Genomic DNA, 13,704 nt, shown 5'->3' on the forward strand with positions numbered 1-13,704 from the left:
TTTTGGTTGGGAACCAAAAATAAAAGACCATAGTGAAGCCCACTGTCTCTCTTAAGTTACCATGCCCTAACAGGGCTTTGGTGACCTTCGCCATCCACATGTTTATCCACATCCATGGTTATGCTTGAAAAGGTACAGCTGTGGTTTGCAGTGGCCTTCTGCAGATTCTGGATGACCAGGAATCTCTCCCACTCTGCCTACCTGCCTTAGGCATATTCAAAGGATTTGCAGATTGAACCTGTTGAACCACGTGATATGAACACCTTCCATGGACATCCAGTCCTGGAGTGTAACTCTAACCCAGAGTTTCTGGCTCAGAGGTAGGGACATGACCATTCCATCACAAGACACCACAGTGAAGCCCACAACCAAGTTCAAGATTAGTAAAAGGTAGGAAGCATGATGAGTTGATGCTAATCTTGAATGCATTTCTCCAATTAATGAGGGGAGGAAAGATTGAGGGTCATATGGAGTTCCAAAATTTTGAGGTAATGGGAAACCTAGAAAATAGAAGCAGAAGGAGGCTATTTGGCCCTTCGAGACTGCTCTGCCATTCATTGTGATCATGGCTGATCATCAAGCTCAAACCCTGATCCCGCCTCCTCCTCCCCAATATCCCTTGATCGCTATATCTAATTCCTTCTTGAAATTACACAATGAAAATTGAGTTGAGTCAACAATTGCTATTTGAATAAAGTGAGAATGAATATGAGGAAGACTTGTAGGATGACACCTTTTCAACTTAGAAGATCGAGAGAAAAATATTCAGAAAAGGGCTTATGGGCAGCACGGTGGCCTAGTGGTTAGTACAACCGCCTCACGACGCTGAGGTCCCAGGTTCGATCCCGGCTCTGGGTCACTGTCCGTGTGGAGTTTGCACATTCTCCCCGTGTCTGCGTGGGTTTCGCCCCCACAACCCAAAAATGTGCAGAGTAGGTGGATTGGCCACGCTAAATTGCCCCTTAATTGGAAAAAATAATTGGGTAATCTAAATTTATAAAAAAAAAAAAAAAAAACAAAAGGGCTTATATAGTTCAGTAATATCAATAGTTTGAAGAAAAATTAGTTGCAATGAAAAGCCGCTGGTTACTGGACATAAAGGTGGTATCATAGAATAAAATCCATAGGATGCCTACAGTGCAGAAGATTGTCATTTGGCCTATTGGATCTGCACCGATCCTCCTCTATCTAGTCTCACCTTCCCACCCTATCCCCGTAACCCCGCTCATTGATCTTGGCCTAATCTGCACATCTTTGGACTGCGAGGAAACCAGTACACCTGGAGGAAACCCATGCAGATGGAGAAAACATGCGAACTCCACATAGACAGACAGTCGCCCAAGGCCAGAATCAAACCCGGATCCCTAACGCTGTGAGGCAGCCGTGCTAGCCACTGTGCCACCATACTATCAGATGAGGGTTTTTTTGTGTGAGCAGTAGTTTGAGACACTGTGAAATAGTGTCCCCAAATATGGGCAAGCTTGACCTTTTATAGATTAAAAGTTATTCAGGAGAAAATAATGAAGCTTGAACCTTGTTGGAATTTGAAATTGGAGAGGGATCGGTGTTCTGCTCGTGGTCAGAAACAGATAATGACTAGAAAGATATTAATAGACAAAAAAAACTAAGGGTAAAGTTAGCAAAGGTTGTTGATTGGATTTGCAAGAGACAAGGCTACACTGCCTTCAAAACAAAAATTAAAAGAACAATATTTACATTCCCCCATTGACAGTATGGAGTAGATGAGGATGTAATGATTCCACAATTTTTGACCAACATGAAGTTGTTATCTGTGACTTTTAGAGTCATCAGTAAAACATGGATAAAGAGTAGACTAGACTATTACGATGAAGGAGATGCACAGAAGGAAACGATAGAGCCCCAGGGAACCTGTATAAATTGAAGCAGGGGAGGAAATTGAAAGAAGACTGAATCTCTAGTGGAGCATTTAGGAGGAAACTAGATGACAGCTTAAGAAATAGGAACAGGAATATGCCCCATGGCTCCTGGGGCCTGTTCCACCATTCAGTAAGATCATGGCTGATCTCTCCACTTTACTGTCCTGTCCTTTGTGCCCCAAAATCAATTGATTTCAGTCTTTAAAATATTGATTGATTGAGCATCAATAGGTTTCTGGATAGACAATTACAAAGATTCACAATCCTTGGAGTAAAGATTTTTTTTTCTCATCGCAGTCCTCTAACCAGCCAACCTACAATCAGACTTCATTAGTGAACACAAAATGTATTTATTAATAAGAATTTTATAGCAGTCGCATGGCTGTAGCTACTCCCAAAATGTCACTTTGTCTAGGAGCCCCTCTCACCATGTGGTGATTCCACACCCTGAGTCCCGATTGGTCAACCAGGCCATATGACTCTTACTCTGCTGTGTTGCCCTGAAAGGAACAATCACCACATCACCTTATTCTGAAACTTTGAATAATTTTTAAACTTACTAGTTCCAGACTTTCCAGCTTGGAGAAACAATTTTTCGACATCTACCCTGTCAAGCTGCTTAAGAATTTTATACATTTCAGTAAGATTAGCACTGTTGCTTCTCAGCAGCAGAGACACGAGTTTTATTCCTGGCTTGGGTCACTGTTTGTGCGGAGTCTGCACGTTCATCCCCGTGTCTGCGTGGGTTTCTTCCGGGTGCTCCAGTTTCCTCCCACAAATCCCGAAAGACGTATTTGCTAGGTGAATTGGACATTCTGAATTCTCCCTCGGTGTACCCGAGCGGGCGCCGGAATGTGGCAACTAGGGGATTTTTGTAGTCACTTCGGATATTTTCATAGTAACTTCATTGCAGTATTTTTTAAAAATAAATTTAGAGTACCCAATTCTTTTTTTCCCAATTAAGGGGCAATTAAGTGTGGCCAATTCACCTACCAGGCACATCTTTGGGTTGTGGGGGTGAGACGCATGCAGACTTGGAGAATGTGCAAACTCCACACAGACATAGTCCGGGTTCGAAGCTGGGTCCTCGGTGCCGTGAGCAGCAGTGCTAACCACTGTGCCATCATGCCGCCCTACTTCATTGCAGTATTAATGTAAGCCTACTTGTGACACAAATAAAGATTATTATTATTATCATTCTTCTAAATTTCAGAGAATATAGGCCCATTCTGCTGATTTCTTCTCATGGGACAGCCCTCATAAGTCTATAAGATATAGGGGCAGAATGAGGCCATTCGACCCAGTGTCTGCTCTGCCATTCGACCTTGGCTGATGGTATGTTCCTCGCCTCCATTCTCTCTTCTCCCCATAACCCCTGATCCCCTTATTGATCAAGAAATCCCCATATTAATCAAGGACACCAATTTGTGCTCGAAGTACTGTTCCATGTAGGACTACAGACCAATAGCTGGACGGTGGAATTAGAAGGAATAGTTCTTTCTTTGAACATAAGAATTAGGAGCAGGAGTAGGCAATACAGCCTCTCGAGCCTGCTTCACCTTTCAATACGATCATGACCTCACCTCCATCGTCCTGCCCATTCTCTGTAACCCGTCAACCCATTGCTAATGAAAAATTGGTCTAACTCCACCTTAAATTTACTCGCTGTCCCAGCATCCCCCAAGCTCTGGTGTAGCGAATTCCACAGATTCACGACCCTTTGGGAGAAGTAGTTTCTCCCCACTTAAATTTGCTACCCCTTATCCTGAGGCTCTCGTTTTAGAATGCCCCACAAGAGGAAGCATCTGCTACATGTCTATTTTATACCTTTTATCTTCTTCAATTTGATCTCCCCTCATTCTTCTAAACTCTAGAAACTATAGGGCTAAACTGCTCATTCCCTCTTCATAAGACAAGCCCCTCATCCCTGGAATCAATCTTGTGAACCTCCTCCAAACTGCCTCCAATGCTCAAATCAGGGGACCAAACTGTGTGCAATACTCTAGGTGCAGTCTCAAAATGCCTTGTACAGTTCAACAATACTCCTTACCTTTATACTCTATTCCTTTAGCTGTAACTGCCAACATTCCATTCGCTTTTTTTATTGTCTGCTAGTTTTCAGTGACTCATACACAAGGACACCCAGATCCCTCTGCACCGGAGCACCCCGAAGTCTCTCTCCATTTAGATAATAAGTTGCCTTTCCATTTTCCCATCCAAAATCGATGACCTCGCACTTATCCATGTTAAACTCAATCTGCCGCATTTGGCCCACTTACCTAATCTAACTATATCCATTTGTAAGGTTCTTATTTCCATGGGAAATCCAACTGACAAGTGGAGGAAATAATAATCTTTATTGGTGTAACAAGTCGGATGACATTAACACTGCAATGAAGTCACTGTGAAAATCCCCATGTTGCCTGTTCAGATTAGAGAGAATCCCGCCACCAGTGAATGGCACACCCCCGAGAAACAGGCAGCTGATGGACCGGAGATCCCACCCACAGTATTTGTCTTTCTGATTGCTTGGTGAACCTACATGTTACTTTTCTGCAGGGAAATAACTAAATGTGATTTAGTAGGTTGTCAGATAGTAGCATCTTGCTTAGAAACAAATGATTTTACTGACGTTTTCAAGGGTAATTCACCCCAATTAAGACCACAAATACAGAAGTGATGACTTGAGATGTAGCGTCACCTATATCATCACAACAGGTGAATGTAGAAGCACTTGGTAAATTGTTAGAATTGTAAGAATGGGATAACCAACAGTGACTTTCCAAGAAAGTGAAGTGGTCTGGGATTAGGATGTATGAATAAATGTGACTTGACGTGCATCTGTAGTACTAAACCATCAGAGAAGGATCGCTTGATCGTAAGTACTCATTATTCCACATAGATGCGTGCTGCAGGCTGTTGAATGTTCTGTTGTGCAGCTTGACCACACAGAACAGTATTAGATTCACATTTATTCATACATGCTATCATTAACTGACAGTTTAAGCAGTCAAACAGAATGGCTGACAGTTATTTCACTTCTAATTACAGATTTATTTAATAACAGCCCACAGTTTGCCATTTTACCATCAGATGTGCAAAGCAGATTAATGTTCGAGTGGTCAAACATGGCAGGTTAAATGAGAGCTTCGTTAAAGCAAGGTGAATTTATGCAAATCCCATGCTGCGGATTTGAGTGGTCGCTTACTTGGCTGTGAAATATGCTTCTTAACTAGAAGCAGTCATGAAAATGTATCAACCTAACAAAATCCAATTGGACAGTTCATTTAGCTTTCAAATTAAAAACGCTACCTTTCCTTTCAGATGTGAAACATTTTTGATGGGATTCCGAGTGAGCATAATATATTGGTTATTAATGCTTTCATTGTCCATTGTGAAGCAAATAGCTGTAAAAGACTTCCAGCAAATGTATTTGGCATCTAAAAGTATTTATTAAAAATGTCAGCTACAAACTGGATCTGGCAGATAAAAGCAGGAGTTGGCTTGACAGTTTTGACAGCAAGCACAGCTAGAAAATTCTTTGTGCATGTAAAGCGTGAGAATTGTGTGCAGTAAACACTTCATGCTTTTTAAGATGTGTGTCACTCTGATCTCCTGCAAGACTCGCACAATGTAGGTAGTGGGCAGTAAGTGTCTTGGGAGGCGGTTACTGTTACTAAAATTCCTTAGGAGAACTGCTTGGTCACATTTAAGATACGCTACCTAAAGCTTCTGTCATACCACACAGCAATGTACAAGGCAGGGTTTCTAGTGTATAAGTTTTAAAATATTGTCCTTTGCGTCACAGTGAGTCCCGTCAACAGACCTGTTTGCTGACACCTTGCTCAAAGGACAATGGCATCTTGAAAATCTGCATGTTTAAAAAACTTCATTAATTATTTACTTCCAACAACAACTTATATTTACTTTATTAGCTCTCTTCCCTCCCTACAGATGCTGCCAGTCCTGCTGAGATTTTTCAGCATTTTCTCTTTGGTTATATTTATTTGTATGGTACTAATGAATAAGAAAAATGAAACCTGGTATTTTTACCATTTTAAGCATTCTGAATCACTCTAAATTTAGCTTTTCACATTAATTTTTTAAAAATAAATTTCGAGTGCCCAATTCATTTTTCCAATCAAGGGGCAATTTAGCGTGGCCAATCCACCTGCCCTGCACATCTTTGGGTTGTGGGGGTGAAACCCATGCAGACACGGGAGAATGTGCAAACTCCACACGGGCAGTGACCCGGGGCCAGGATCGAACCTGGGACCTCGGTACCATGAGACAGCAGTGCTAACCACTGCGCCACCGTGCTGCTCTCACTTTTCACATTAATACCTTGAATGCATAAAGACTGTTTCAACTTTTAACTAATTTTTTTTCCCCTTTTAAAAAAAAATTCAGAGTACCCAATTCATTTTTTCCAATTAAGGGGTAATTTAGCGTGGCGAATCCACCTAGCTTGCACATTTTTGGGTTGTGGGGGCGAAACCCAGGCAAACACGGGGAGAATGTGCAAACTCCACATGGACAGTGACCCAGAGCCGGGATCGAACCTGGGACTTCTGCACCGTGAGACAGCAGGGCTAACCCACTGCTGCACCGTGCTGCCTGCTTTTTACTAATGTTGATCACTGGTTAGAATTGAAGAATGTGTCAAATTGCAAAGCAATTCTAAAATCATCATATTCATCGAAACATAGAAAATATGAGCAGGAGTAGGCGATTCGGCCCTTTGAGCCTACTCCGCCATTGAATATGCCCGTGGCTGATCCTTTATCTCAACACCATACTCCCGTGCACTTCCCATACCCATTCTTCAGTGGCCAGAAATCTCATTCCTTCTTCAAGATATTCTCCACTTGCCTTATTTTCTTATACTTAATTTTAATGTAAATATTTTAAATCCTTGACTAATGGTGAAGATCATTGCACCCTCAGGATATAAATACACTTCTCAATATTGAAAAGTCACTTCAGGTTGTAACGTTTTGAGGGTAATACTCAGTTTATGAAGAGTTTGCCGATCCAAGGCAATAATACTGCAGTGGTTGGTCTCTGGACTCCTGGACTTGGGAGGGTGAAAAATTATCAGCTGTTGCTAGTGTGTGTATGTCAGATGTGGACATGAATGGCACCGGGGTTCAATAGCCTGCTGAAACCTGCACAAATCATGTGTTAGTTACGAGTGGTTAATGAGCAAATGAGATCCTGGGCTTTATAAAAAATAGACATAGAGTCCAAAAGCAAGAAGTTATGGAAAACCTTTGGAAGACACAATTTAGCCTCAACTGGGTCCGAATTTTAGGAAGACTATTGAGGCATATTGGGCAGGGTGCAAAAAGGATTCAGGGCAATAGTTCCAGAGTCGTCCGTTATGTGGATAAATTGGCAGAAGCCGGGGTTGTTCTCCATAGAGGACATTTAATGGAAGTGTTCAAAGTCAGGAGGAGTCTGAACAAAATAGTTGGAGAGAAACAGTTTCCATTGGCGGAAGAGTGGAGAACCAGAGTACAGTGATGACGAATGGCAAAAGGACTTAAAGCGGCAAGAGGCAAAGCTTTTTCACGTAGCTTCTGGTCATAATGAATGCATTGTTTGGAAGTGTGGTGGAGGCAAAATCAATCATGGCTTTCAAAGGGGAATTGGATAATATCCTGGAGAAAAAGCTTGCTGGACTGTGGGGAAAGGACAGGGGAGTGCTACAAGCTGATTTGCTCTTGCAGGGACTCTGCATTGACACAACGGGTTGAATGCCATCTTTCTATTCTCTAAGGCGTGGCAGGGTGGTGTAGTGGTTCGCACTTCTGCCTCATGCGCCGAGGACCTGGGTTCCATCCCGGCCCCGGGTCACTGTCTGTGTGGAGTTTGCACATTCTCCTCATGTCTGTGTCGTAGGTCTCACCCCCACAACCCAAAAATGTGCGGTTAGATGGATTGGCCACACAAAATTGCCCCTTAATTGGAAAAAAATAATTGGGTACTCCAAATTTATTTTTAAAAATCTTTTTATTCTCTAATCATTCTATGATTCCATAACGCATTCTTCTCAAACGTGACTTCTGATAGAAATTAAAACATTGCTTGTGGCTCCCTCATTAACGGAGGAACAATATCAAATGCCCTTTCTAAAACGCGAAGATAAGGTATTTCTCCTTGATTTCTAGGAATGCTTCTCTGTGTGGTTCTGAAGTGCATACTATGCATATTTTGATGTAGTGCAGTTCAAACTCCCCATAGATTGATCAACTGTATCAAGAATCCTCCCAATATCACTCCTCTATTATGCATTATTGTTGATGCTTCCCTTATGCCACGCTGCCTGCATGTGAAACACTAAAAGCTACAGCCTTTCAATGGAGTTAAGCATTCTATAACCTTCTATCTTCTATAATAGAGGAGAGCTCATGTCTGTTGCTTCAAATGATGGTGGACAACCAGCCTGCGAACCAGTGAAGGTGTCATAAATACCCACCTCCTCAACAATGGTTGAGTGCAGCAAATGAGTAGCAAAGCTGAAGTATTTGCAAATGCCGTCAGCCAGAAGTGTCTGGTAGATTATCTTACTTGATCACCTCCTAAGACCCCCACCATCAGTGTTCAACCAATTTGGTTCACTCCACATGACATCACGAAACAACATAGTGGAGCAAACACAGCAATGACATTGTCAAAATCCGACGTTGGTAAAGACCTGTGCACCAGAATTAACCAACCAATCAGTACATCCATATAATTGACAGTAGAAGATTGTCCCGGTATAGCCTATCCATTAAAAAAAAGATTCATCCAACTTTACCAATTACTAACCTATCACCTTCTCCGGGTCAACTGTATCGTGATGGCAGCAGCAACCAGTAGTGCCACAGAAGAAAACCAACCAGCAAATAACCTGCTCTCTGATGCACAGTTGGGTTCCACCAGAACCACTCGACTCCAAACTGCAGCACAGTCTTAATCCAGAACAGCTACCCCTTAGTAGTGAGAGCAAAAGAAGATGGTTCTGGTTATCATAACCCTCGGACATATCTGTAATGTATTTGACTGGGAAGTGCTCTGGATTAGAGGTTTCCAACCGGTGTACTATGAAATAAAATTCAAAAGGATTAAAAATGTATTTAAATAAACTAAATCTAATCTTTGTTTTCAGCTCCATGAGCAGCAACTCCAAGTCTGAATGAACCTTGGGGCTCTCACTCGTGCGCCAATGGGATAGGGCTGCACAAGCATGGTTCAGATTTTTTACATTGGTCAGGCCCATTCTCATGCACCTGACCAATGTAAAAGATCCGAACTGCGTATGTGTGGCCCTTTCCCAGCCACGTGTGCACAGTTCAGATTACCAACATAAAACAATCCTTTTTCTTTAATTCTTGATAATATGGTGTCCCTGTCAGGCTAGAGAAGAACCTAGATAGTTTAATTTGGCACGCAGCAGGTTGCATTTATGCCAGGTAGGAGGTGCCAGTTAATGACCAATTTGTAGAAGTGGAACTGGTTCATGTCCTAAAATTACAATTACTGACTAATATCTTGGGGTCACCGTAGATGAGAAGCATTGCTTTATCAACAATAACACAGTGGCTATGAGGGCAGATAAGAGAATGGCTACCCTATGAAGAGTGGCTCCCCTCTTGACCCCTCAATATCTCACAATCATCTACAAGTCTGCAGCCAAGAGTGCTTTGAAATACTCACCATTCACCTTGATGGGTGCAGCTGTAACATTACTCAAGAAACTCCATCAGAATCCAGGACCGAGCAGTTCATTCGATTCATTCCTCTCAGCACAATCAATATCCCAGTCCTTCCACAACCATTTGGAAAATAAGTGCACACAGGTTGCTGTGGGCATTCTCCACGATGCACTGCAGAAACCCCACACTTTGACACAAAGGCCACTTTGACGGTACTCCCCTCTGTAATCTGGACCAGGAATATGGACAAGAGTAGCAATGTTTTGGGAGCACCATCATCCCTAAATTCTATGTATCATCCTTATTTGGGCCTATATTCCTTCATAATCTCTGACTCGACCTTTTGGAATTCCAGTTTTATGGCAGTCCCATCACCAACAAAGAACAAAGAAAAGTACAGCACAGGAACAGGCCCTTTGGCCCTCCAGTCCTGCGCCGACCATGCTGCCCGTCTAAACTAAAATCTTCTACACTTCCAGGGTCGTTATCCCACTATTCCCATCCTATTCATGTATTTGTCAAGATGCCCCTTAAAAGTCACTATCGTACCTGCTCCCACCACCTCCTCCGGCAGCGAGTTCCAGCCACACACCACCCTCTTTGTAAAAAAAACATGCCTCAAAAATCTCCTCTAAACCTTGCCCCTCGCACCTTAAACCTATGCCCCCTAGTAATTGACCCCTCTACCCTGGGAAAAAGCCCCTCACTATCTACTCTGTCTATGCCCCTCATAATTTTGTCGACCTCTTATCAGGTCACCCCTCAACCTCTGTCGTTCCAGTGAGAACAAACCGAGTTTATTCAACCTCTCCTCATAGCTAATGCCCTCCGTACCAGGCAACATCCTAGTAAATCTCTTCTGCACCCTCTCCAAAGCCTCCACATCCTTCTGGTAGTGTGGCAACAGGAATTGAACACTATACTCCAAGTGTGGCCTAATGAAGTTTCTATACAGCTGCAACATGACTTGCTAATTTTTATACTCAATGCCCCAGCCAATGAAGGCAAGCATGCCGTATGCCTTCTTGACTACCTTCTCCACCTGTGTTGCCCCTTTCAGTGACCTGTGGACCTGTACACCTAGATCTCTCTGATTGTCAATACTCTTGAAGGTTCTACCATTCATTGTATATTCCCTACCTGTATTAGACCTTCCAAAATGCATTACCTCTCATTTGTCCGGATTAAACTCCAGCTGCCATCTGACCGCCCAAAACTATGATGGTTCCAGAAGGGCCACCACTCCCACACTGGGAGAGACGGGGATATGTAATAAATGCAGACTTATCTGCCTTGCCCACACACTGAAAATAAATCAAATAAAATTTGGCACCACTCATTGGCTCAACACTGAACGCTGTTCAATTAGTGAACCATTGTTGAGGAGGTGGGTATTTATGATGCCTTCACCGGTTCGCGAGCTGGTTGTCCACCATCATTTGAAGCAACAGACATGAGCTCTCCTCTATTATAGAAGAGCCAGTTTCTTCAGAGCGGAATGCATGTGTTTGTCAAAGTTCAATACTTAATTTGCATTGTTATTTTTTATGGATTTAAAAAACAACTTTTTTGTTGTGTGTAGTGGATCTTCAATTCCAACTAGTTTGCAGTATTCCAACCTGATTTAAAGTCAGATGCAATATGACAATGAGTGTGTTTTGTTAAAGTTGTATTTGGTACCATGTGAAATCGAGGATCATACTAGATTACACTTTGGGGTTAACTCTCCATGACAGATAAAAGGTGGCAGATGCACAATCACCTTGTTTCATTAATATTTTTGTTTTAGGCAGGCAAATATAAAATTGGTTATGTGTTTAGTTATCACGAGGCTTAATATGCTAATAATTTTAAACATTTAACTGTTCAGATATGAACAATGACTAAGTTATCGTTGCAGCTGAGGCATGACACTTATTTCCCAAGCGGTTATGGGTTGGAATCTCAGCTTCCAATCCCAAGTCAGTCGTGCTGTGTAACACATTCGGGGCTATTTGCAACTTTTAGCAAAACCGTGCTGCTCTTGATTACTTCCTCCTTCCCCTTAAAGCTTGCTGCGTTTTAAAAAATTTGTATGAGCTATATTCACACACAACCTACATTCTGCTTCTATTTTTTAAAAATGTTTTTGTATTGCCGCAAATGACACCACCTGCTGCCACACAGATTTGGAAAGCAAATGGCAATGCCAGCCGTGGGAGAGCTGAGTAATTTAGAAAAATCGTCCTGGACACTGACCTGAGAATATCTGGAAATGTTATGCTTCAGGCCACCATGAGGGCCAGTACATCAGTTGGCATCTCTAACACAGGATAAAATAGCTCTTTTGTACCTGATCCATTCATCTGTTATTGGGCTTTAATTTCAACAAAGCCATTTCTGTCCAACACTCTGTAATACCGTTGCACAATAACACTGCAAGAATTCAGCATCGTTCTTTGAATTTTCTTGTGTAACAAAACTGTATGCCTTGGTAAAGAACTTCTTTTAAGTTCAGTCCAATTGACTGCCTTACTTGCCTGTGCCAAAACTGCATCTGGAATAGTATTTGAAGTTAGGAGATTTTATATTAAGTTGTAATTGTAAAATCTTTCTTCAGTGATTTTCTTTGTGTTTCGCGGTCTGTGATCTGTCACATACCGATTCATGTTCAGACGGCAAGCATGCCACAGGCAATATGAGTATTTCTATCATGTGGACTTTTATACCTGGAACAAGAAAATGCTCAATTCATGTTTAATGGGTATATCAGATTAATGAACAATCATTAGACATGCAGAAAAAACAGCTAGTAGGGCTTCAAAACAGTCCAGCAGGTATCGTCTACTCTATAGGCTTTTTGTTTGTGGTGTCCAAGCTATGTATCTACTGACTCATGCTTTAAATCAAAATAATACAATGGCAGCTTATTTAATGAAATGATTGACAATCGCTTATTGTCACAAGTAGGCTTCAAATGAAGTTACTGTGGAAAGCCCCTAGTCGCCACATTCCGGCGCCTGTTCGGGCAGGCTGGTACGGGAACCAGTATATTACCACTTTAACATAAAACATCCCCAAGGTGCTTTGCAGGAGTGTTATAAAACAAAGCGTGACACTGAGCCACATAGGGAGATACTACGTCAGATTACCAAAGCCTGGTCAGTGAGCAAGTTTTTAAAGGAGTGTCTGAAAGGAGGAAAGTGAGGCGGAGAGTTGGTTGGAGCATATCCCAGAGCTTAAGGCCTTTGTAACTGAAAATGCACAAAAAGTCACAAATGGTGGAGCAATTAAAATCATGGGCAGCACGATGGCGCAGTGGTTAGCACTGCAGTCTCATGGCGCCGAGGTCCCAGGTTTGATCCGGGCTCTCGGTCACTGTCCGCGTCGAGTTTGCACATTCTCCCCGTGTCTGCATGGGCTTTGCCCCCACAGCCCAAAGATGTGTAGGGTTGGTGGATTGGCCAGGCTAAATTGCCCCTTAATTGGAAAAAGTGAATTGGGTACTCTAAATGTATTTTTTTTCAAATTAAAATCAGGGATGCAAGAATTAGAGGAGTGCAATCAACCCTCTTGAGGGTTGTGGAGCAGGAGGAGAATACAGAGATAGAGAAGGGAAATGTCACAGAGGGATTACCTGATACAGTTTACCACATAATTGGTAACCTGGTGCACAGGCCAGAATCCTGTGGGAATCCAACCTGAGTAGATATGAGGCTTGTTAAGATCCCCTTGGCAGAACCATAAACCAAATTACCAAGTGACTCCCAAAAGGGAAATTAAGATTTCACTGATTGCAACTTTTGTTTCAACACAAATCTGATGCATTAGGCAAATGATATTTCAAATAAAACTATAAAGTTCACTTTAAATAGTCGATACAACAGAGGTTATAATGCATGTGGGACTTGTATATTTATTTATTTAATTAGACATTGATTCCCCCAAGTTCAGTGCAGTAAAATTGAGATTGACAGGTTGGAATCTTATCTTTTAAATTTACCAAATGTGGGCATCGCTGGTTAGGCCAGCATTTATTGGCCATCCCTAGTTGCCCTTCAGAAGGTGGTGGTGAGTTGCCTTCTTGAACCGCTGCAGTCCTTGAGATGTAGGTGCACCCACTG

At 42.2% G+C, this 13,704-nt stretch overlaps 1 protein-coding gene across 13 annotated transcripts in view; it reads left to right on the forward strand.

Annotated features, from left to right (window-relative positions):
- Window positions 1-13,704, forward strand: part of fbrsl1 (fibrosin-like 1) — a 1,082,194-nt gene that overhangs the window by 554,599 nt on the left and 513,891 nt on the right. The window lies entirely within an intron of this gene.

The sequence above is a fragment of the Scyliorhinus canicula genome, chromosome 1 (assembly GCF_902713615.1).
Source record: "Scyliorhinus canicula chromosome 1, sScyCan1.1, whole genome shotgun sequence".
Classification (NCBI taxonomy): Eukaryota; Metazoa; Chordata; class Chondrichthyes; order Carcharhiniformes; family Scyliorhinidae; genus Scyliorhinus; species Scyliorhinus canicula.